Source organism: Pholcus phalangioides, unplaced genomic scaffold (assembly GCF_987345545.1).
Source record: "Pholcus phalangioides strain wild (caught in Gottingen) unplaced genomic scaffold, Ppha-v1.0 ptg000013l_1, whole genome shotgun sequence".
In the NCBI taxonomy this organism is placed as follows: domain Eukaryota; kingdom Metazoa; phylum Arthropoda; class Arachnida; order Araneae; family Pholcidae; genus Pholcus; species Pholcus phalangioides.
The window spans coordinates 24,605,863-24,630,702 of record NW_028301606.1 but is presented as its reverse complement, the minus strand read 5'-3'; positions in this window follow the sequence as shown (position 1 = coordinate 24,630,702).

Below are 24,840 nucleotides of genomic sequence, written 5' to 3'. Positions count from 1 at the left end.
TCCCCGGTTTTCTCCTGCCTGGTTGGTTCATTTTCTCCTCTCTCTTCCCCTTATTTCTCCGTATATATTTCTGCTGCACAACCAACGTCTGTTCGCATCCATGGCAGTATTACCCTCGTCGCGACTTGATGGTCTCTGGAGCAAGTGGTAGTTGGGCAATACAGCATGACCTCCACACCCACCCAAGTAAAAATTGAGCTTCATTTTTTTTTTTTTTTTTTTTGAGCCATCACCATCGTCGTGAAGTTCATGCAGTGAGGAGGGATAATGGTTTTTTTTGTCCGATCTGTTGCGTGGTGTCAGAACAGCGTTTTATCATAATGATAATGGTTTTTGGAACACTGTTTGATTTGTTTTTTGTTTGTTTTTAGTATATTCTTTAAATTTTTCTTTAAACCCCGAATCAATGTTTCAGATATTGTGCCATTAATTACAAACACGGGTTTTACACTCAAGATATCTTAGATATTTAGGGTGTGAATGACGAAATAAACACTAACTAGATTCATTGTCCATCTTTCACCATATTGAAGCCGAGGTTGGTGCTCAAATATCAACAGGATGTCCCATAAATCCGTAAACAGGTTGAAAATTCATAAAAATTGAAGGGAATCTGTATATTTTGATGCAGTTTCGAGAATAAGATATTCTCACGAAAAGAAAACTGTTTTTTAATAATACAGGAAAAATTCAAATTTTTGTCAATAGATGGCGCTACACAAAAGCAAATCAGTGAAAATATGTTATAATCAAAGTCCTATAAAATGCAGGGTGCTCCATTACTGCATTTTCCTGTTACTGGCGCTTACATAAGGTTTTCATTGTGATATTGTCCATTGGTGAATAAAGCACTATTGGTGAAGTTTTTTCTCGGCTCCGAATCACCGGCTGAAGCTTTGCGAATGTTTCGGTCACGGAAGAGATTGAAAAAAAAGTTGCAGTCCAGTCGCTATCATCGGTTTGGCGTGCAGCGCTCTCTATCGACAAAAGTTTGAACTAATTTTGATTTTCCCGTACCAAAGAAAATCTTTCGTGAGAAAACTTCCCTTTCACGAGAATACTTTTTCGCAAACCACATTCAAATATACGTACCAATTCCTTCAATTTTTATGAATTCTTAAACTATTTGCGAATTTACGGGACACCCTGTAGGCCTATATTATTTTATAGAAACGGGATCCAAAAACCCCAGATTTAATTCACCAATCAGAAATCACTGAAACTGAGCACCCATAAGTCAAAAACATTTCTGACGCCTGTAGCTGCTACGGTATATAAGCCTAACCTACTCTATTCAAGTTGTCAAATGGAAAAAATGGATGATAAAATAACTTGCTACGGACATACATGGCCTTATTTAAAAAAAATCCCTTAGGGCAGGCATCTTCAACCCGTTGCTCGTGAGCACCCCGGTGCTCCCTGAAGCACCCAGAGGGCTCAATGCTCGTGTCCGATTTCGTGCGCGCGAGCACTTGATTTACGTTCCAATCGAACACCTTGTACAAATTGCATTCGAGGACTGAAATCATCCTGATTTCATGCACTCGTATGTCAAACTTGCCGTAAGAGTTGCTCCCCTTTTGATGATGGATACAGACAGTGCTCTCTGTTACTTTGTCATTTACTAGTGTTCAAGGAATTCGGTCTGCAGTGGTTTATTAACGCTCTGAATATCTTTGGGTACTTCTGTCATCACTTCTGAATTTGCTGCAGTAGGTCTATATCAGAACTCAAAGTGATAGGCTGACCAAACGGCCACTCTTCTTTGGCACCAATTGTTACCATCGTTTTCTATTTCGGAATTCGTAATGCCATACCGGCGTGCTTGGATTCTGCACGATAATCGATGTATTTCCCGTTTCACATAAAGCACAATTATGACTTTGAAAAATCGTGACTTTAAAAGATACCAACATATATTAATTATTAATTTTATTTTGAGTCATGAAAACTAGACTCGTTTTACGAGGGTTTTTAACAGCTGGCTGATGCGAAGATGTATTTAGAAAAAAGAGGAATTACAACTGCCCTTGCAGGAAATCGAACTCACATCCTCTCACTTGCCAGATGAGTACCACTAGACTGCGAAGGCAATGAATATCTCGACCTTTAGTTGGAGCTCGTGTGCACTGAACGGGACCGTTTATAGACAGTCGGACCTAACTCAGCCGAAGCTCGCAATTGCTGATACGGCCACCAGATGAGGACTTATCCGAGGATGATGTCACTCTCCACTATCCATACGAAGAATTTTAACAGCTGACTGATGCGAAGATATATTTAGGAAAGAGAGGAAATTCATCTTCGCATCAACCAGCTGTTAAAAACATTCGTATTGATAGCGGAGAGTGACATCATCCTCGGACAGACTCGTTTTATTGAGACCATCATGTAAAAAGTTAAATGAAACAGAACTCTGTCTAAAATGAAATGTTAGCTTGATTGCAATGCACATGCAGTATGTTTATATCCAGTGTATGCACAGTATACAGAAAGGATATAGTAACTGGTATCCTACAAAATAAAGATCAAGGTATCGACTGGTGCCATGACTTCTATCCCCATCAAGAAACCGTAAAGATGATAAGAAGAATGGGAGGACAGAGAAACTCAGACGATTAACTTCTTGGAGCCGAGATTGAAGATGCTGTCTCATTTTTTTTTTCTTCTCTTTTTCTATTTTTTTGGAAGATCCACAAAGACAAATGGTAGTTTTCTACGAAGAAAAGGAATATATATATATAAGGGGGTAAAGGTTTTCTTTTTTATTCTCCTGCTGAGAAAAGTCTAAACTACGCTCCATTAACTTCTCAGCACACGCGGAGGGAACAATAAACTTTTTCTCCTGAGACTAGACGTATTTGGTAACTGGATTCCTCTCCGACATTTCTCTCTTTTTTTGTTATCGTTATTATTCGATAGGATTGTTAATACTGTTACGGAAAGCAAAAAGGCAAAAACATTATGACGATTATAATATTGACGCATTCATCATGAAAGTAATAGAAATATATTATGATAGAGCCCGGAAATTCAGGCAAAATGCCATAAATGCCTTTTTTTTTGTCCATTTTCAACTTTTTTTTTGCGAAAATGCCTTTTTTTCCAATTTTTCGTGCCATAAATGCATATTTTAACATTGCTTCAAGTTAATTCGTGAATTTTAGAGGCCACATTCTGTAGAACTTGGAAATTTTGAGCATTGAGGACTTCAAAAAATTATTCTTTTTAAAATTTCCAACTCTTATCAAATATTATCAGGAAGCCCTAATAATATTTGATATTTGACTTTATCCAGTCACATTTTAAATTATCAAATAGGCGTAAGTACCTGAGATATAGAAAACTTGGTGCTGTCATATATTAACTTTGGCAGAATGAATAGAAGACATGAATGTTTTTATTTCAGATGAACGCAGCCCATGTATGAGAAAAGATGAGAAATATATATATATATATATAGCTGACCGATGATTGGGCAAGTTGCTGTCATGGCTCACTCGGGCAGGTGGAAGTAGGGAGGTAGTAACTCGTGGAGGATAGGGCTATTGCTCTGGGGACCATGTAGTTTTGATTTGATTTTATTTACACTATAAATCAGGGCCAGAACTAGAGGAGGGCCCAGGGGGACAGCTGCCGGGGTGGCAAAATTTAGGGGGGTGACAATTTTATGTGGGAACAAAGAACACCATTATAAAATTGTCGAATTTTAACGTTGTGGGGTGGAAGGGGGGGGAAATATCCTAGTTACGGCCCTGCTATAAATGCACTGCAAACACAGACATGACTAGTTATTTTAGGTCAATAATTTCTTAAATAATGAATATTTATTCAATATTCCATTAAAGTGATGAAAGCTGGTCTCAGAGGTGTGTATCAGGTACGGCAACAATGAGCCCTACACTTGAAAGAGTCCAGCATACGTGGCGATATAATGAAACAAAAATATGAATGAAAAAAGTTTGTGGCACATTTAAGAAAATCATATAAAAATCTTTCAATCTGTTCTTACTCATCATGCTCAAAATTTATTTTACTTATTTACTGTTATTTTATTTTCAAAGCATAAAAAAATGTTTTAAAGTTCAACACATAGATACACTGCACCACAACACACGTCAGCAACAAGTACAGCAGCAAAACTTTGACACAAACAGTTAAATACAACAAGCATTAAAGTTTAAAACCCTTCTTTGGCACTTTTTTTTACTTCGAGCCACATCTATACGATGATAAATTTCCATTCACATATTTGCTGGCATATATTTCGGTAATCTCAATCACCTGGGCCAGAGTGATTGATGTCTTCAAAAGATCAACGCAAGCGAAATACAAATAGTACAGTGCCATCCATGCACAAAATTTTGTTTATCTCAATTCAATTTTTGATCGGGACAAACATTATCTTATTCATTATCGAAACTGGGTGATTTTATATCAGTTTTTCAAAATGCGCAATGGACTTTTGACCCAACTTGTACATTGTGAAAAGCTCCAAAACGTATAAACGAGGCTTTGCTATTCGAATCCAGGAATCGTAAAAACTAAACACAGAAATTTTATGAATAAAACTATGATCTTTTTATACCCACGTGTACGTACCCAAAGAGTCGCATGTGGCTCACAAGCCATAGTTTTAGGTATAACTCCGGTTCCGGGTAGTCCCAAATGCAACCCAAAAAAATTACTAGAACTATTCATCATTTTTAGTCATCAAACTTTTTCTCGTAGCCTCTAATGAAGTAAGAAGCTCAAATAATCTCAGGTTTGCACTAAACTCCGACGGAAAAACAACATTATTCTGTTGTTGAAAAGTATTTTATTCTTCCCAATTTTAAGGCTTCAGTGTTAAAAATCAAAAAATTTAGATTTTGTAGAAAAGAATGTTCTTTCAATAACTCTTACCTTCTTACCGGAAGAACTTTTTTTTGGGAAAGTAAAAATATATGTGAACACTAACAATTTCTTTTGTGTGTAATATATTGAAAAATTTCCAGCCTAACTGAGAAAACTTTTCGCGATTGATATACATTCAAAACTGACTTCTGATTCAACATGATAGCTACTATATAGATCAGCATGTTATTTTTTGAATTCTATCTCTCTCTCTCTCTCTTCCCCCACATCTTTTCTCCTATGTAATATGAGAACCATAAATTTGAATCCGCAGGATGTCGACTGAAGGGAAGGGCGATCCAACACGCAGCAAGTGCGAAACATAATACCTTCCACCGAACTGTGTTGATAATAGCTGCAAATTTAACACATCTGATAATGTTCTTTCCTTCCCCTCCCCCACCAAAATCCATCTAACGCATCTGATAATGAACGCAGTCTTGGGCATATATTCATTAGTAGGACGCAGTGAAATATCACGAGTCATGGTTATTGTTTTTAATCCACAGTGTACCTGAGAATGTTTAGGACTATTTTACCTTCATATTAAGTTGTCTATTCAGCCATAATTCTTAAAAAACTTAGTATTTAGTTCACAAAAATATCTAATTTTCTGTACATGTTGATTTTTACGAATGTCTTTGAAGAGCTCTTTGCGAACGCTGTTGACATTTAATTATTTTTTCTTCATAAAACACTTTTCGTAAAATTAAAAGTATATACAAATAACTAAATATTGTATAAATTCAGCTTTAAAGCCGAATTAAAGACATTTTTTCAAGTAATAAAACATTTTTAGCGGATACAGGGTGTCCTGTGTGTGCTAATGCTGCCTTTATCTCATCAACCCCATGTAGTAGAGATAAGATTCTAATTTAGAAAATGCTCAAAAGGCGTTCGAAAAGTACCCTGTGCTAGTTTTAATAGTGAGAATAGTGTCACAAAATAAAAAATCTAAATTTTTATGCAGTTCCTCCCTCCCCCGTCCTCTAATTTCTAATTAGAAAATTGTTATCCTATCTTTCCGGATTCTAACAAAAGAGATTCTATGTTTTAAACTGCAATATTCGCAGAGATATACGAATTCACAATCTGAAAAAATTTGAGGAGATAACAGCAAAAGCTAATGAACAACGCTCCTTTCTCTCGTTTACGCTGCCCTTTCCCAACTTTTCTCCGATTTTTGAATTCGAATATCTCTGCGAATAATGCAGTTAAAAAACATAGAATCTCTTTTGTTGAACTCAGAGAAGACAGGGAAACAACTTTTTAATTGTAAGATAGAGAACAAGGGGACCGTATAAAAATTTAAATTTTTTTTTATTTTGTGACCTACTGTATTCTCGCTCTTTAAACTAGCACAGGGTAATTTTTGAACGCCTTTTGAGCATTTTTTAAATTAGAATCATATTTCTTCTACAGGCGGTTGATGAGAAAAAGGCCGCATTAGCACTTACAGGAGACCCTGCATATGCCTATACGTGAAGCATGTGGTAGAAAAAAAAATAGATGCCCGGAAAATTTTTTATACTTCCCGGATATGTCGAGCAATAGATTTGTCCAGCCCTGATTTACACACCATCGTTTCTCGTCTTTTCAATAATAATAGATAATTCCCTATTCTTAAGGGAACACCGCCGATGAAAAACTGGGGTGCGCCTGTAAAGATGTTTATTTTGCAATAAGGCTAATTATGCCGTGAAGTTTACACTATAGTTTTGCACATGTGCATTTTAAGTTACTGAATGAATTCCTATATAAAAAGAGTAATTACGATTGATCGATTGATGTCCTAGATACTGTTGTAAATCGATGTATCATAATTAACGTATTCATATGTAACTTTTTTATCTGCTATCAATTTTTATTTAATTTATACAAATTAACTACTCTATATACTGTATTTCCTATATTCTCGGAATAACAAAAAAAAAATTAGTTTACTCTCCATCCACAATTTATACTTTAAATGTTTCATGTTATAAACTTAAATTTCTTTATCAATATTAATTTTCAGAATTTCTGTTCATAAAAATCATACATTGAAAACATTTTTGTACCTGTGTGTTATTATTTTTTCTTGAACTATGTTTATCTATTATTGTTATTCAAGGGGATTCGAAACGTTCGAATCATGACAATAACGATTTGTTTGTTTTCATTTTTGCATTGAAAAGTAACGTAGAATATTTTAAAACGAATCGCATTGAAATTCATTTGTTAGTTGTTTTTCTATTCCAATTTTTATAACTAAAAAATCATGGTTGTCTACGGGAAACAATATTTTCATCTCTAGTTCTCTCCATATTAGTTTTTTCTCACAAACTGATATTCAAAATGTCCTTTGTGTACCAAATCTTATTCAATTTACTCTAGATTTAACATACTTGTTTATTATCATCTTCTTTGAGGTAACCAAGCATTCACTCATAAATCCAACGGTATTTACTGACAAAAAATCGAATTAATTGTTAAAAAAGGGCAAAAAAATGTCTTTTGTCAATATTTTTTTTAAGTTTTTGTTTAGTTTTTTCTCACACACCGTTGAACATTCATATCTTGAAATGCATGCTTATAAATGTATGTGTGTGTGTGTCATTGGGGGCAAAATAAAGATATATGAATGTATTTCATTTAAATAGGAAATGCGGGGACAAATATCGCTCATTTCAATTTTGCGGTTATTTTTTCAATAAATTATTCATCAAACATGGAAACTTTCCGAATAATTGAACACCAAAATGCATGAATTTCGTGTGTTTACACTATTTTGAAACCACAATAGCTGAAAACATTGAACAAATATTATCGTTATTTTGAACATCCAGCTTCTTCTTGATAGGGTGATTTTAAATTTAAAAATATTTAAAAATACAGTAAAGCCAATTTTATAGGTCAACTATCTCTTTTACGGTCAAATAATAATTTCCCTTATATAGTGTAAGTGTGCATTACAAACTCCTTAGTAAGGGTCAGCCCTCTTTTGCGGACGAGTTTTTTTTTTCCTGATGTCCACCAAAGAGGGGTTTTATTGTATTCTATTCCTAAAAAACCATTTAGAACTTACAGTTAGATTTTATGTGTAAATTCTGAATGACTATGAAGCATGCTTCTATCCTACTACTGAATTGTTTTTTAAATATAAATATGCGGAATAACCTCAATAAAAGTACTTTTATGCTTCCGTTAGAAATTTCTGCCCTTTTTCCTCCGCTCGGAGAAAAAGAAACTGAATGAAACTAATGTAATTGTGGATGAATAAACATCCTTTCAATGCCAACGGAAATTCAGATCCTTGTCCGTTTAACTGAGGTTTCCATGCGCGTGCATAATTACATCCTAATAAGACTTCAATATCTTACAGTAAAATGTTATGGGACGCTAACGTCTTTCACTCTCCTGTTCCTCCTACTCATCGATAGCTGATATCTATTTCTTTCATGATGGTGATGTGGACATAGAAAAGAAGGAGGGAGTGGCCACACACACACACACTCTCGCGAGTCACATAAGGATGACGGTGATGGAACGGACTTGTTTCTGCCCAATCTGAAAAGACAAAGCTCACTGGATGCGGAAGCCGTAACTCACGAAGCCCCTGACGATCACGCGCGAGCGCAAACCTTATCGTCTACTTCTTTGTTACGACTCTTTGCTGTAGCTACTGTGCAATCTCGTGTGTGGACCTCTCTCTCTCTCTCTCCTCTTACTTGTACACACCACCCCTTACCCTCCAAAAGAGTTTTACGACCGCTGGGAGCAATGGTTAAAGACATCCAGTCGATGTTTCCAGTGCCAAGAGATAAAGTTTTACGAAGCTTTTCCTCCTTTTGTGTATATATAACGTGAAGCTTTAAGCTCCTAGCAGCAGCAAACGGATACGGTTTTAGATTCCAAAACCAGGACATAAAAATTTTCACTGAGAGGTTCGCCACTCATATATCATTCGGAGTTTTATGTCTCGGCCGAGTTTTAAGCATTTTCCCCCGAGTTAACCTGATTCAAGCTACACTCCGTACACTGTAGAGAAAGGCACGTTTTTAATGGGTTTCGAAAATAAAGCATTTTAGAAAAAGAAAAAAAAGAGCTACGTCTTTTTTCTAGAACGAGCACATAAGTACTTATTGTGAGATAAAAAATATAGTTTGAAAAAAGTATGTACGTATATTAATTTACTATTTTACGTAATACACTTATTAATTTTTTAAGTCAATGATTATCAACGCATGGCTGTCGGAGCTTTTATCCTGGTCCACTAACCATTTTTAGACAATTTCTAAAAACATTTAAACACGATCAAATTAAAAAAATATAATTTGATCTAGCCCGCAGACCACTAAAACTCATATTGCAGCATTGTTCCTTTTTCGAGATTTATTGAAAGAAATTATTTCAAGATTTAAAGAAAAAAATTATTTCAAGATTTATTGAAAGAAATGGTTTCAAGATTTATTGAAAGAAATGGTTTCAAGATTTATTGGAAGAAATTAAACTAGTTAATGCCCAGAAAAAATAATTTCAAAGTATTTCGAAGAGATAATTTCAGAATCACTAAACTAAATAATTAGAGAATAATTTAAAGGGATTTCAGAAATTTCAGTGAATTCATCAGCGAATCAAAATTTTAATTAACAAAGGAAATAATTTCATAGTAAAATACATTAATTTATTATTATTATATTAATAAATAAAATTCGTCAATTATTTTTGTCCCTGCTCATCTCGAAGCCTCGTTGGACATATATTAAGACGTCACTCTCAATTAGTTAAGAAGCCCTTTAAATATGTATTTTTCTTACAATTATAAATACCTCAGTATCAGTTGGTTGTCAACGGGCTTCGTGGAAAGTTTTAATTTGTCCCGCAATGTCTAAAAGATTGAAGACCCCAATTTTAAGGGGTCTCATACCTTTTAACATGAACAAAAAAAAAACCTCAACAAGTTGTGAACTAGTAGAAATATAATTGAAAATATTATTTAACTATTGATTTATTATATTGATTTATATTATGTTTATTTGTATTCACATTTTTTATACTCATGTTTTTACAAATTTTCAAACATGGAGAAACAAAATCTGTTGGTAACACCTTAAGCGTCATGTGCGTTGATAAAATAGAATGGCATCAATGTGATGGAGTAAAAATTAATTCAAAATATAATAACCAATCAATGCAGCATTTGAAATCCATTCATAAATGTTTAATTAGTGAAAAAAATCATTTTGAACTTTCAAAATTTGAATTTGAAATTTAATTTTGGGTAAGATTGACTCAATGAAACGTTTAATATTTCTCATTTGATAAACACCATTTCTCCCAGGGGGTCCATGATGTTGAAACCTGAACTCAAACCGGGCCTCACAAAATGATATCTGGTTGAAATTTTGGAGAATTCGCCAGGTAGAGCCACACAAAAATCACTTGGCCCGGAGCCCACGATTGTCTTGAGACGGCTTTGCTGACGTGCCGGATAAAGCGAGGTTTAAAGGATCACAATATGCATTTACGAATTCAATAAATTTTTAGAATAAAGATATTTAATAATTTTCCAGAATTTGTGACCCGAATTTTCCAGCTTGCCTGAAAATACGGGTATTCTCGGCATGCTGGTCTCCCTCATTGCGTTCCGGTTTGTCGACTAATGCGGGGAATACAGTAATCATTTATTCCCCCCCCCCCCATTTAATGTTCTTTTGCCCAATACAATGCTATCACGACCTCTGGCATCACTTTTTTTTCAAATTTTATGTATGGTTTTTCTACCGATAAATTTTCATCAAGTGAATAGGATCAGGCTTTTGCTAGAACACGATACTTCTTGAGTTCTGAACACCAATGGAAATTTATAAAGTAAACCATCAACGTAAGAAATATCCAAAAAAAAAAAAACATTACCATGCTTTGAATCGTATTGCCATTACTGTCGCATTCAAATGCTAAAAACATATCTTTTATGCAGACGAATTTTAATTTGAAAGAACTTTCTGAAAAGTCATTCATAAAAATTTTTATAATTTTTTTTTTTATTATAAAGTTTTTAATTCCCGGACGACGTTTCCTGGGCAAAATCAAGGTTTGTAAGCAATTAATATCAAAGACTTCGTATTCAGATCCGAGGATAAACTTCTTTTTTTCTCCTCGTTCTCGTCCTCCAATAATAAATTTTATTTTCTAAGGCAAAAAAAAAAGTCTTTTAAAAACTTTTTCCTGCTAATTAGTCGGAACTTTTTAATCGCTGTTTTCGAGACGAGAATAAGGAAAGCTGCCTTTTTTTCTCTCCTCTCATAGAAACATTTTAAGACTTCAATTCCGTTTCACAAAAAAGGGTGTTTTTTTTCTCAAAAATTTCAAATTATTGAAGTTTTCAAAGGGTTTTCCTCTCCATCATTATCTAATGATAAATATGCATGTACATATTTTTTTTACAGTATTAAAACCCCATGAAAAACATATTTTTTTCAAAGTTTGATTTTGTAAGAAGTATCATCATATATATATATATATATATACTCGAAAAGAAAGTCATTTGCATAATAATAATGGTAACTATTATTATAATTAGAGAAGACTTGACGTTCGCTTCTCTTATGATGTTTTTACTTTTTTAAATTTTTAAAAATTTTGATAAATGTTTTATGTGGGAAAAAACATTTCAATGCCGTATGGAAATTTCTTTTTATGTCTTGAAATATCATCGTAATATTTTGGAGATTCTTTTCATGCATATAATGGATTACCGGATGTTCTCTTTTCTTTCGTATTTATCAAAAGATTAATTGTAATGTCTTACTGCAATGTCTTGGAATATTTAAATGAAGATATCGTGTATTTTGCCAGTTTTTATATTAAAACTTGGTTGTCAGCGGGTATTTCTTTCCTATCTAATTGGTTTTCAGAGGATTACTACATACACTATATCGGGGATGGACAACCTTTAACAAATCATGGGACTACGTGTGACACGCGAAAATATTTGGGAATTCCACAAAAAATTCCCAAATATTGGAGATTGTCTGAGATATAAATACAGGGTGATTATAATTTAAATTCCCGTACTTTGAATAGTTTTTCTCATCTTTTTTAAACTACTCATCTGAACACAGCCAAATTTTCAGGATATCTTTATGAGACCATCAGAGAGAAATTTGTGCAATTAAAAAAATAGTTCAACTTTCATCCACCAGGTAAAAAAGTGGTACTTTTTTATTGCATTTTCCATTTTTCCATAAAGGGTATATACCAAGTTTTAATGGAATGCGTCCACCAGAACGGGCCCAACAGAGATCTGAGTAGTCTCAGTATACTGACACTGTTCAGACTAATGTAGCTTCCGTCAGTATACTTACATTTCTCAGATTTATATAGTGCCTGTTCTGGTGGAGGTATTCCATTGAAACTTGGTATATAGGCTATATGGACCATGGAAAAAAGGAAAATGAAATAAAAAATACCACTTTTTTACTTGGTGGTCAAAAATTGAATTATATTTTATTGCACAAATCTCTCTCCCATGGTCTCATTAAGATATCCTGAAAATGCGGCTGTGTTCGAATGAGTAGTTTTGAGAAAAAGTATCAAAAAAGTGAGGGAACTTTAATTATAATCACCTTGTATTTTCGTGTTAAAATACAGTGGATCCCGCTTATAACGTTTTTCAAAAAATCGTCATGAAAAACTTTTGTAAGCGGGGAAACGCATTAAACGGGAAGTTTAAATGAGAACTACTTGAGTTGGGACCATGAAAAAATGAGTCATAATAAGCGGAAAAACGTTATAAACGGGATGGACTGTATTACTTCATTGTTGCATCACCTGTAAAAAAACTGTTTGGGTTGTGAATGAAGATTTTCCTTCGAAAGCCAGTACGATACACTTTGCTATACATCAAATTGACAAGTTTCAAAATAAATCAATGTGAAGGTGTTGAAAATCTAATAAAATTCAAACTGATTCTCAAAGGTAAATAAATTGCTCAAACTTCGAATGTTATTATATTTTCTTCCCGTCACCGGTTCCCAATGACATCCTTTTCCAGTAAAATGTCATTGATAGACAGACCATATTCCATCGAAGAAAAATACAGGAAATAAAGATCGTAAATATATATGAGACATTACTAATTCTTCTGAAAAAAATTTCCAAGTGTTTAAAAAATGCCAATTGTGGCTGAAAGCTCTAAAACAATTGCTGATGGGTCGGAAAGAAAGGACCAATGCAAGTTGCGAATAAATAAAATGCATTTCGCGAGGAAAAACATTGAATATGACAAATATGTGACATGATTATTTACATTTATAGTCATAATTATCGTAACGTAATTAATAAGCAATAAAAGTTATCGTCGCCTGCGATATCAGTTGAGATTACAAATTAAAGTGAAATTGCATGAAAAACGACATTTCATAAAAATGTTAGGATAGCCAAAATTACGGGAAAATATAGGAAATGTCCCGTAAAACAATCAATCGCACACGGTTTTGAAAATGTCTTTCCCCCCAGAGAGAAGACTGATCCAGAAAATTAAAGCATCTTCAAAATCATTCAATCATTTTAATTTCAATATCCAACTGGAGAACAGCAAAAAAAACAAAAAAAACCCATTCATTCTTATCGTACCTCAAGGATAAAAATTTCAACACACGTGTTGATGGGAGTTGCTTTTCAAGAGTTGTACGCAAATATAGTTTCTGTGGTTTTGTGGATTGGAGGGTATAATTATTCGAAGAAAAGAGAGAAGGTATATATACATATGTACTCATTGATCACCCAGATCGCGTCCGATCGCGTTGCCAGTCATGACTTAAGGCTGGGGCGTGGTCCTTTGTGGAAGCGTTATGAGTGTATTGCGTGATCGGCACGTCGTTCCGGAAGCCGTGCCGTTGATTACGGTCGCTCTTTTTCTCTCTACACCGTTTCGACCATCGACCATCCTAATAACCACCACCGCCGCTACTACTGCGAGACCAGAAGCGGACCCTGAATCTCTAACACCAGAACAGAAAATAGAAAGAAAAAAAAAACGAAGCTGCATGCGAAGTTCCATTTTCTCTCTATTTTCTATCGTAATTAAGCACCATGAGAAATTTGCATCAAATATGTGTTTGATCTTGTCAATTTGGGGCCGTGCATTTGTCTTCGGCTTTTTATTCAGGATTCGAGGCGTTTCTATGGTCCACGGCGGCCTTCGTAAATTAGTGTCTAACCCCCCCCCCCCCCCACCACGTCTCCGTTTCTCTGACCTCTCCCATCTCGTTAATCGTTACTCTTTTTATTGTGGTTCTTTTTAGGTTCTCGTTGCATGCTACCATTACCCTATTGTCACCATCGACAAATTACATTGATGAAGTCTGGATGTACCCTAATCTATCCAGCAATAGAACGAGAAATTCTAGATTTCAAAGAAATTTTTCTGTCGTTATATAGAGCAATGAAATTTGTTTCAAATGTATGCGTTATTGCCAATGCCCGAAGTGCGCCCGATTCGCGAAATGGCCGAGTTTTGGCTAAAGTCCGATTTGCAAAAATGATTCGGGCTTTGGCTTGCCAATTCTTGAAGTGACCTAAATTCCTGGCCAATGTTCGATGTGCTGATGTAAGACGACTCATCCCAATCGGTGGTAAATTGCGTATGGTGTTGGACTAGAGTTGTGATCGGTTTGAATGAATGAATGATGTAAAATGGTCCGATAGGCCCAAAAAACCCCTTTTTTCATCGCTAATGACGGATACATGGCTTTATATACAGTAGTAGCTGTATCAGATTAGCTACATGAGAGAGAGAGAGAGAGAAAGAAATATATGAGGGGGGGGGGAACTATTTATATAATAATATAGACTCACAGTTTTTTTCCATAAAATTTTGAAAAAAAAATGATTACCCTATCGTGACTGCGATATGATGGGTTGCTATAGATAACGCTGGCATCATTATCATGAAAAAATCCTTCGAATGGCGATGACACCGAATCATGCTTTTTCTTTTTGAATTTTGACCAGGGAATCTCCAGCCACTTCGCGAAGTAGCCACTACTAATTAACCGAACACGCACCTCGTACATTCCATTATAAACATGAATTTTAATATTAAAAAATAATACTCTTAATCAGTAATTGCTGTACAGGGCGTCCCTTAAATTCATAAATAAATGCAGTAAGTAAAAAAGTTATTTTCTTGAAGGGGGAATATTTTTTTTTTTTTTTTTTTTTGGTACAGAAAAAACAAAAGTTCACATTTTTAGTTCAAATTTTAAATAGAGGGCTCTGCACGAAAGCAAATTACTGGAAATATGCAAACCAAAATCCTATAAAATGCAGAGTGCACGATTAACAGCTTATTTCTTAATTTTCCTGTTACTGGGTTTAGTGTATCTGTAATAAACGTCATATACAAGGGTCGAACATAAACACTGTGCCGAACCAGTTTTTGTAGCGTTCGTCGATACCAATCTTCTCGTAGCACATCCCACTCACGACTGTTTTATCATCGTTCACATCCAGCAATAATTGAACAAATGACAACGATTGTGACTCGCATGATCATATACCTGGTTCACCCAAACAGTAAGGCGACCCACTTAGATAGGTTTAGTTGTAATATTAATATCTTTAGTCATTTATTATCATTGACAGACTTCTTTTTATCAATCACGTATGATACCTTAATATCTTTGTTTTATTTTTTACTTTATAAACTTTCTATTTTGTACATACACTAGCTATAATACCGGGTTTTCTTCAATTACTGAGAGGATTGAAAAAGTGACAAACCATTATAAACAATCATACATTATAATGGCGTCATTAAAGGAGTGACAAACCATTGTAAAGACATATACGTGCCTTAAACGCATTGCTGGGGAACCACGGTAACCAAAGTAAACATTCCGAAAGTGATTATTGAAGCAAAAAAAACCATTGTTGCCCGACAGTTTTTCGGACATTTGCCCAGATCTGACAAACTTCTAAAGTAACCTATCGTTCGAGTCGGGTCCCGTTTGGTATATTCAAAATTTGGCGACGATCGATCTAAAATTGTAGATTTGTATGGAGAACATACACACACAGAGACAGACACACGCATAGAAATAAATTTTATATATATAAATTCATGTAATGATTATATATAAGATGTTGTTCTTTATTTTGAATTTTGGGTGAAAAAAATGACATTTAAGCAAATTCTTACCGTTTTTATGACCAAACAAGAAATAAATTATAATGGCTAGTGCATGACATTAGAAAAATACTAACGAGCAACAGGAAGATTACAATACGCTGGGTAAAAGCTCATATAGGCATTGAGGGGAATGAAATGGCGGATAAATTCGCAAAAGAGGCTACAAAACATCAACATGAAAACTGACATCCTACATTAAAAATCTGCTCTCGCAAGAAATGTCAGAGAAATGGCAACACCATTGGCCAATAGGCACAACTGGAAGAAAGGTCTCCGGCGTAATACCAAAAGTGGGTAAAATGAAAGAAGTCATGCTGAAGAGTAATAGTAATGGTCCTCAGAGAACACGGTCCATTCGGTGAATACATGCAAAGGTTTAAAATCAGTCAGATTAGCACGTGTAGATGTGACCATTCGGGAAGCGTGATATACTGTGTGACACAGTTTGAGAGTACATAAAGGGATGGGGGGGGGGGGAACTGCCCAGCACTGTGGACGGAGGCTTTGTTTCTTCGTTTCCCGTCACAGTGGAGACGTTTTATATATATTTTTTATACATTGTGTATTTAGACCATTCTGAAATCTTTTTCACTTCAGCATTACAATTTATTCTTCTTACTTTCCCCACAAGTCTTTTCCCACACTTTTTTTGAAATCCCAGGCTGCGGTCTCCGGCCCTTATATGCCACTGGGCGCAATTGCGATTTTTCTCCCTCGTCATTGGGTTCAGCTACCCATTTTAGTCAAATGGCATGTACGTTGCATCGAGTTGATGGCTGTCTTCATGGGGAGAAAGACGCGAGTGATTCGATACTTGCGAGAGAGGGGAACCACCACTATAAATCTTTGCTAACTTTTTACGACACAACCCTGCCTCTTTTGAGATAACGGAAGTAAGGTGCTTTGCATCAGTCCGGGGTTGTGAGCGGTTTTATCTATCTATCTAACGGCTTTTTCTTCTGACCTCGTCAGTCAGAAACTGCATAAATTTCACCCATGGGAAGAATTGCCACAGACGTTGCAATGTGCTCAATTTTTTTTCTTTCAATTATTCTTTTGTTTAATGTTAAAATCTTTCAGATTTTTTTTTGTGCATTGAATTTTTAAACGAGAAGCGATTCGAGATCCATGCGACGGTATGACGCCATAAATATTATATTTTGTTTTAACTGGAAATCATATGACTATATGATCCGTATTTTCCAGCACATTTTCCCTACGGAGCGAATTTTCTTGAACCACAAAACTTAAGTGAACTTTACGAGACCACCCGTATGTTAAAGAAGTATTGGATATCGGATATCTGTTTAGGTTCCAGGGAACAGCCTCAAAACCATCAAGGGTTTCGTGAAATCATTCACGTTGGTAACCTCTACATTAACCCTTTAATTAGTTAGCAAGCACTGAAATATCTGGAGGAGAAAAACTTTGAAGGTCTTTGCTTTAGCAATGAGGCATAGGCACCGAAACCTAGGAGCTGAGGACCCTTGATCCCCCAATAAATTTTGTAGGGGGGGCTGAACTCTCCTCCGCTCCCAGTAATTTCTGACAAAACAATGGACTCCACCTGCTCTCTTCTACGTAAGAGCTTGAGTCCCATATACACGGGATGAACAGCAACTTTCAACATCCCCCCTCCCCGATATATTCTTCATGTCGACGCCTCTAAAATGAGGTACCCTGAATGCTATTACATGACAAAAAAAAAGTATTATCAATATTAAAAAAAATATTGAATGTTGCACTTCAGGGAACACGCAGTATTTATGCGATTTACAAGGGTTTGAATAATCTAAAAATGTCATTTATATTTTATCACAAAAATGAGAAACTAAACTTTGCCTGGTTTTAATTTATACAAAAATTGCCACGTTTTTAAGACAAATAAATTCAATTGGTCGAATGGTCAAATTCGACCAATTGAATTTATTTGTCTTAAAAACGTGGCAATTTTTGTATAAAAGTCATTTATATTTTTTGTCAACTCACTTTTCTATAATTTTTGGAGACTTCACAGTGATATGTCTTCTCCACGCATGGTATTTCCTTCCAAAATGCAAGGGTCAAAAATCGTTCTTGCTTGTCAAGAAATAGGAGGCGCGTGTACCTTTGAGCCATTCATTCTGCTGGTAATCACAGAAACTTCATAACCAGCTGACAAATAAAACCCGAATGCGTTAGGAGTTAGCATCAACGTCTAAACGAGCTCAAAACATAAAATGTCTTCGCTTGAAAAGATATAAGAAGCTCACATGCTACTTTTTTTTAAGAGCAACTCTGCCAAATAAAGGGTTAAAGCGGCTCTCACTGTATATCTTGAAGAGAGTACACATCTCGGAAGTTATTTGATTTTTCACGTGTTCGGAAAACCTGCAAAAACAATTTGAGCGGAAAAAATATATATTTAAAGTGTTTAAGATGAGAACTTGGGAGCAATTTGCGTTGATTGCGGCGTCGTGTCATCCCAGGGAAAAATGCCACTCCACGAAACATAAGTACTGAGAAGGTTATCCTCTCCCTTTAAACATCTTCTTCTTCTGCAACTTCCTTTAGGGACTGGCTCTTAAAAGTTCTTTTTTTTTTCCTGCCACCCACACGATCAATTCCTCTACTTTATTATTATTATTATTTGCTTTGCCTCAAGTCTGATGTCGGCGGGCAATGTGTGTGTGTGTGTGTGTGTGTATACTGTATACGCGAGGGATAGGAATGGCAAAAGATTGATGAGAATATGCTTCTTGGGCTCCATTTCCCGGAGTTCCTGTCGGCCACGATCCCGAATTTCCGGCAAAATCACCCGCCGAGCGGCGAAAGGGACTCCGCCTCATTATTCATCGGGACCTAACTATCTCCACGCCCACTCTATATAATACCGCCACCACTTTTTTTTTTTTTCATTTATTTATTCATTATTTATTATTTCTTTTGCTTTATTCGTTCATTTTTTCTGCCATTTCTCCCTCTATCTTTTTCTGGAATCGTCCCGTTTCTCCTGTTTTTTTTTTCTTTGCCATCTCCTGTCTTTATTATATGTATACAGTATGTATGAAAAATATATAATATGTGCATGTGCCACACAGGAACCCCCCTCCCACCCCCACAAAGCTACTCTGTTTCGTTTTGTTTTTTTTCAAACTTTTTTTAACTTTGTTATTCCACCCGGTCTATATAATGGGTGAAATAACAGGGTTGTATGGAAAAAAAGGTAGAGTAGCTTTGTGGGGGGGGGGGGAGGAATATGTAATAGTGCATTCCTGTGGCATGCACATATTACATATTTTTCATACATAGCCTATACTGTATGTCATGTGGTAAATGTGATGAATCCGGTTGTTATGCATAATCGAGGCAATCGCGAGGCAAAAAAGGTTGAGAACCGCTGCACCAAGGTATTATGCATAATCACAGATAAAGGCAATAAATTTCAAGTATTTATCAAATTTACCAACTGCACAATTATTATACATAATCGCCGGTAAAAGTGATAATGTTTCCAGTATTTATCAAATTTATCAACGATGCTTGGGTATTATGTATAATTACCGGTAAAAGCGATAAATTCATCAAACTTACCAAGATTATTAGTAAGTATGTATAATAACTGTTTATTATGCGGTCCAATTTATCACATTTACCGTAACATATAATGAAGGCAGAATATCTTTTCCTGGTCTATATGTCTGCAATGGTACAATAATGCAATCAAGACACCCTGTATCATAAAACGCGGGTTCTAACCCCTACCGTCGTCGTAGTGGTAGTCGGTTGAAGTTGGTTTTCTGCGGTTTCCAACTTCGAAGCGCGAATGTGAACCGATTTCCCCGCTAAAATGTCTCGCCACTCAAAGGAACAGGCATACAACGGTACAATTATTCAAATATTGCACTTAGAAACGTGGGATTTTATTCGTTGACCTCAAAAATCCAATTAGAAAGTTGTTTTCCCTATCTCTCCTGAGGTCAGCAAACAAAATTTCACGTTTCTAAGTGCAATATTTATTGCAATATTTGAATACAAAAATTGCTGAGAAAATAAGGCACAAATTAACATAAACTAAGTTATAAGTTTTTTCGATTTTCTAATTCAAATATCTCACTGAATATTTCACTTAGAAACGTGGAATGGGGCTTCGGCCAATTCGTGAAATGGTCGCACTTCGTGCTTTGGCAGTAACATAGGGATGTCCTGTAAGTGCAAATACGGCCTTTATCTCATCAACCGTCCGTCGTAGAGGCGATTCCAATTTAAAAAAATGCTCTAAAGGAGTTCAAAAATTACCCTGCACCGATTTCTAGAGTGAAAATAGCGTTTTGTCACAACATAAAAAAAATCTAAATTTTTATACGGTCCCCTTGTCCTCTAACTTCCAATTAGAAAGCGGTTGCAAATGTATCTCTTGAGGCCAACAGTAAACACTACATGTTTCTAAGTGCTATATTCGCTGAGATATATTTGAATTCGAAAATCGGAGGAAAGTTATGAAAGAACAGCAAAAACTAACGGACAACGCTTCTTTCCCACATTTTCTCCGATATTTTAGAATTCTGAATTTTTTTTTTTTTTTTGTCGGCCTAAGGAGAGACGCGATAACAACTTTCTAACTGGAAGTTAGAGGACAGGGGGGCCGTATAAAAATTTAGATTTTTTTTTACTTTGTTACACATTGTATTTTCACTTCTAAAACATTTGCAGGGTAATTCTGTGGTGTTTGGTCAGAACATGATACCTCAAAAAAACGGATTTTCGATCTAAAAGTAGGTCCTGCTAATTATAACTAATTAGAAGTAATATAAATGCACAAATACGTGCGTACGGCTAAACAACACGCTGATGTATGACATTTTCATTTGTATTTGTGTGTATGCTTTATTTTTGGTTTTTTTAATGACAATGAAAATGCTTATATCTCAAAACTATGATTTTGGAGTTATCATGTTCTGAGCAAACACCACACACCACAGAATGTTTGAAAGCTTTTTGAGCATTTTTTAAAAATTAAAATCATGCCTTCACATGTCACTTACAAGACATCCTGTATACAAAAACAACGATAGCTAATAAGAGTGGAAGATATTCGGTTTGGAAATTCTGAAAGTAATTAGCAATATGAAATCGAACTTTTTTCTTCTTTTTGACACCGATTCTTTTATTTTTTTCGAGGCACAGACTTGACAAAACCTCATGAAAGATTGCCCTTGAAAATTCTATGATAAATAATCTTGAAGAGCAGAAAATAATAATAATACCAACAGAAGACGAAGCAGCGAGATATTTGATGAATGTCCCGTTCCTTTACAAAAAAACCCCATTCTTTGCGTCTCATTAAGCTTGACGTGAAAGAAGTAGAATTATAAAAAAAAAAAAAAACTTTTCCTGTGAGTAATTGTGTTTTTTCTTTCAGCCTCCACCTCTTTCTTTGGTAGATTAGATGGTAATGTTAATCGATCTGACTGTTGCCATTCATCTGTCATGGAGTTTGTTGAATTCGAGGGATAATTCTAAAGAGAAAATCCGAAGAAAGGGAAAGTGAAAAAAAAACCGCGATATACAAACGTTCGAAAAGATTTGCCTTCTCTGAGGTGAACTGAAATGCAAATGTTATATTCAACTCAACCCTTTTCCCTCGATCACATTCTGCAAAAATCATTTATCATTTAAAGCAAGGATGCTCAAAATTTAGGAGAGGGCGGGGTCACTTCATTGATGTGAAAACGCGTCACGGTTCACTTAAGTGATCTCGAAATGTGTCGTGGGCCGCTTAAGTGCTCTGGAACTGTGACGCGGGTCACTCGAGTGATCTATAAATACGCCAAGGATCACTTAATTGATCTTGAAATTTGTGGAGGTTCATTTTAAATGCTCCGGAACTGTACCACGGGCCACTTAAGTAATCTATAAATATATCGCGGGTTACTTGAGTGATGTGGAATTTTGCCACGGGCCTCTTAAGTGCTTTGTAAGTGTACCATGGGTAATGCGAGTGCTCTGTAAATGTGCCACTGGTCACTTAAGTGATCTGTAAATCTGTCACGGGCCGTTCCACCCTTTATGAGCGGCAATTAGAAATCACTAAATCCCCTTTGAAATGCCATAAATCTTTTTTTTAATAAAGCAAGCTTATCTTCCGAGTTTCAGCTAGTGTAAACTAAGGAGTATAAAGGAAAAGTTTTTTTTTCACTAAAGGAATCAACTTTACAAAATGCCCCGTTGTTTTAAGCTTGGTTTCCAGTTGTTTTTGAAGAATCTAGTTGGAAAATTCTTTGACTGTTGACAACACTGATATTTTGGCAATATACCAGACAGATTTTATGTTTATTTGAAAATCGATCAAACCCCTGTAATAAAACATTAATTACCAGTTCCCCCCCCCCCTCTTTTTCTGTTGTAGCATTGTACTTGGATAAGAAGTGAGTTGAAGCATTTTGAAATATAAATGAGAGAAAGGCAGTATTCAATATACATAAAGTATACAAAGTATTACGCTTATTGAAATTTTTTTATTTTTGTCAGAAGCCTGCTGCTTTTCACATGCGACAGGCAGCTGGGAACGATTATATTCATTTTACAGATTTAATTCAACACTTTATGCATTGACAGTAATATTGATTTTTCAAATAAAACAAGGACATCGCCTGTGAATGGCACATTGAAAACCCCTTTTTTGTTATCATATATTTTACGGAGTAAGTACATTAAGAGCACGCACAAAGTAAAAAAAGTACATTACAGAGCACAAAGTAAAAAAGTACATTAGAGAGCACACGGCCGCTGTGGTGGTCGAGTGGTTATAGTGACGGACTCGCGATGCGAGGATCCGGGTTCGAACCCCACAGTGGTGGTCGGCTGAAGTTGGTTTTCTGTGGTTCCCAACTTCAAGGCGCAAATGCGAGCCGATCTCCCCGTTAAAAAGTCTCGCCACAGAGAGCAACAGTCCTACAACGATAAATCATTCAATCATAACACTTCACTCATAGTTAGAAAAACTGGTGGCAGATGGCAGCACTACACATAACAAGCATTACAGAGAAACAAAAAACTTCACGTCAGGTTTCACTACACGTACACGCACATTCCCGCATGTACCGATTCGTTGGGGGTTCCGCGGGGGTGGGGGGTGTAGCAGTAGTGTAAGAAACTCTGTCGGATGCGCTCCACATTTTCGTCTGACATGCTGGGACGGGTATTTCCCGTTACACAGGCAACCCGTGTCTCGGAATTGTTTATGCCATCACTTAATGCTCTGAGCAGTAGCAAATTCAACACCAGGGTATTGTCGACGAAAAGCATGATGAACAGTTGTTACGGACTCACATTTCGCGACGCTTAGAACACAAAACGATTTCTGTTGCGCAGTCGCCATCTTGACAAACACTGAAGTGGCAGTCGAAGGAAGAGCGTGAGCGCTACCTGACGGCAACTGCGTGAAACTCGAGATTTCCCTCTTCCTACCTATACATTATTCGATTAAAACGTATTAAAAGCTGAATAGTTACGATTTTTTTAATCTGATGATTCTTTTTGAAACACCCTGTATATATATGTTCATAGTCAATGACATTAGATGAGCTATGACAGCTTAATATTTACTTTCGTTGTCTTGAAGGTAAGAGGTTGGGGGAAGGGATGGAAAAAAAATGAATCGATTAATGAGAAACAAAAAATTCGGAATTCTCGAATCATCACAAACAATCATGTTAATGAAAATTTTTTTCGAACTTAGGGATTTAATTTGAAAAGGCTATTTGTGGTAACTAGAAAATTTTGAGTCGTAATTTGGTGATTGTTTGGTGACAGCGATTTCCCGTATTTTCGAACAAAATTTCCTTTGTTTTTCCCTGGGAAAATGTGGTCAGATAGCTTTTGCCGTTTGTCATTCATAAATGAAATTCCCTAATTTCTGGATAGATGGCAGCAAGAGCTGCATAAACCTTTTCTGTTGGTGACTAATGAATGAAGTTTTCTAATTTTTGGATAGATGGCAGCAAGAGCAATAGTATTTCTACAAGAACAGCAGATTGCATTAATATCAAGTTGACCATAATTTCCCGATAAAAATAAAGAATTTTGAGATAAACAGAAAATCGCAGGCAATTGCTAATTGTCACCACAATTATAATGCCGAAGATAAACAAAACCACTAATTATGACAGAAATACTCGGAAAAATTGCCAAGTGGCAGGAAATGAAGTACTCATGAACGGAGATGAACTTAAGGTCTATGGGGGGGGGGGGAGAAGGGATGATGTGTGTGTGTGTGGAGGGGGGGGGCGTTGTCTCCAATGCTCAACCCTAGGGCCGGTCCTAGAATTTCTGACGCCTGAGGTGATAATATTTTGCCGCCCTTAAGATGCAACTATCTATAAAATGAGTTTTCTTTCTTCACTTCTATTATCTTGATACAGTGGTTCCCAAAGTGTTGGTCACGATCGCTTTGGGAGAGGGGAGGGGGTAAACATTGATGACTTAAGATGTCACGAAAGAATAGCCTAAATAACAACGTCCTGAAGGAAGCAAATACATTCAAACCTATTTCGAGCGTCACCCGGGTAACAGGTCACTCCGCTTACCGCGTCACTTTTTGAATATCCCAATTATCCTCTACGGCAGCGGTACTCAATAATATATATATATATAATCAGCGGTACAAAAATAAATTTTCGTTTCTAGTTTGGTCCTCATTTCAGCTGTCCTCGTTTGAAGTTCTGTTTTCTTTTGGTACCGTTTTTTTTTGTGTGATTTCGCGTCCCGATTTTCTGTAGTTTGTT